At 42.2% G+C, this 2175-nt stretch overlaps 1 pseudogene; it reads right to left on the bottom strand.

Annotated features, from left to right (window-relative positions):
* Positions 1–560: 560 nt before the first annotated feature.
* LOC114047445 lies at positions 561–1838 on the bottom strand (annotated as a pseudogene).
* Positions 1839–2175: the final 337 nt, after the last annotated feature.

Raw genomic sequence — 2175 nt, 5'->3', positions numbered from 1 at the left:
TATCATCTCATTGTTGTTCTACTTTAAAATGTACTTAGAGATCCACATGCACCAAGACTATGACTGAGGCAAATAGCATAGCTGGAAGAAGGATAGTACTCAGAACTGTAGATGAAGTATGCATTATTAAATGGGCCAGGTTGTCCCCTCTTCGGGGTGCATTACATTCAGAATGTAATGCTTAGCATATCAAAAATGACAAATTCTTATTTGATCACCTGATAACTACTGGGGATTTACATGTTTAATAAGACTTTTCCGGTAGACCTTAGGAGAAAAAAAAATAAAACTATTTTTCTTCTTTAAAAAAAAAACCAAACCAAAAAAGGATAGGGACTTAGTCATACATTTGGGGGATGTCCTTGCAAACTAACAAATACTATCTAAATTATTAGAGGTAATTATTTCTACTTCTGCAATACAGATTTGAATATCCCATTTTAATGTAGTTTCAAGGATTCTCATAAGGGCACCATAGCTCTTCTCTTGTTTTTACAAAATATGTGCTTAAGGCAAAATGTGGGTCTTTATTTTGAAGTATACTATCTCGTCTCTTTCTTTCAAATGGATGTCTTGCCCTTTAAATTTTCTTTTTCTTGAAAAGTGACACAACCTGGCGCTTCATTCAAAGCGATATCTCTCTGCTTTTGATCTGCGGAAAACCCTTGCACTGTTCGCCAAGGTATACCTGGTAGTGGATCTGGGGCATAGAATTCTTTTGCTGGGACATATCTTCTTCCAGTCAATAAGGGTTTCTTTGATGGTATGCCAATCTGAATAGTAGCTTTTCCTTTTCGACCACTTCCCAGAATTATAGTTTTTCTTTTCTGTTTGCTTTTGAAAAAGTCCTTTGAAGAGGAAGAACTTAACCACTTAAATTCTGATTTATTACTCTTTGCATTAAGATTTAGTTTATCAATAATTGCCTTCATCAAAGAATGATCAACAAGTGGGTTTTTTCTTATATCCAGAATCACCAGAGTTGCATTGGATCCCAGACTATCTAGTAAAACTTTGGCACCCCCACTGCTAATTCCACATAACTGCAGGTCAAGGGCTCTCAGCCATAAATTGTCACAAATGGAGTCTGCAAAAGCATGGGAACCTCGATCACCTACAAGTGGGTTGGAATTGAAAGTGACTCGCTTCAAGCCACCCATGCCCTCCAGATCAGCATTCCTGCTGTGAAGATTGGCAGTCCAAACTTCCTCCTGTCTTTTTACTGCCTGGTATTTTAAGACATTGGACATATGCTTTGCTCCTCGCCAAGTAAGATTACACGCAATGAAGTTTACAGTCTTCAGGGTTGGTACACCCCTTATATTTTGACAGAGAACTTCTAAACCTACATCTCCAATTGGACAAAATGCCAGAGAGAGGTGTACCAGGGATGCTGATTTATTCAATCCCTTGGCTAAGAACATTATATCTCGCCCTCTTAAAAGGATTCCCTGAAACTCGAGGTTGGTCAAAGCAGTAGATGTGGTTAAGCAGCCTTTGATAGCTTTACATAACTGAAGAGTGACTTCTTTCGTAGTGATGGGCGGGATGTGCCTTCTCGAATAGGATTTACGCTTCTCAAGCCTGGTGTCTTGCAAGGATGGCTGAAAGGTGCTCCTGATTGAGACAGAGGGCAGGGTTTTGTTGACCCTCAGGGAGCTCAGCAAAGGCACCCAGTCCAGTAAGCGGAGGCGATCAGCATTAAAGCCCAGCATACCCAACTTCAGGCTGGTCCTCACCGCTGGGAGAGGTACCATGCCTTGGAGCACACAGATATGCTCGTACTGCGAAAGGAAATCTGAGGAGCCCTCTTTGCGAGGCTGCGTAGTGTTGGTCATTTCTTGACATCGATCAGAACCCTCCACTCCTGCAGAGACAACTCAATCCTAGGCACATCTATTTCAGTCCACTCAGTCCCACGCTGCTGCCTGGTTTTCTGCCTCAGATTGCTCCAGCTTCGTTGACCATCCCACAGCCTTAATGCTCTTCCAGAGAAGGGTTTCTGTTACCATCAAAGAGGGGCGTGGCCCTGCTCCTGGATTCTGAGGCCCTAGATACGCTTGTCCTTGGCCTCCTTCTATTGGCCGAGAGGATAGAATTCTCAGATGTCCAAATGTTTCCTTGCTTGGGACTCCATTTTCCTTATTGGTCAATTGACAGGATAGAGGTTATAGG

Source organism: Vombatus ursinus, unplaced genomic scaffold, assembly GCF_900497805.2.
Source record: "Vombatus ursinus unplaced genomic scaffold, bare-nosed wombat genome assembly UNPS02014787.1, whole genome shotgun sequence".
Classification (NCBI taxonomy): domain Eukaryota; kingdom Metazoa; phylum Chordata; class Mammalia; order Diprotodontia; family Vombatidae; genus Vombatus; species Vombatus ursinus.
Note: the sequence above shows the minus strand (reverse complement) of the source record. Positions and strands in the feature narration are given on the sequence as shown.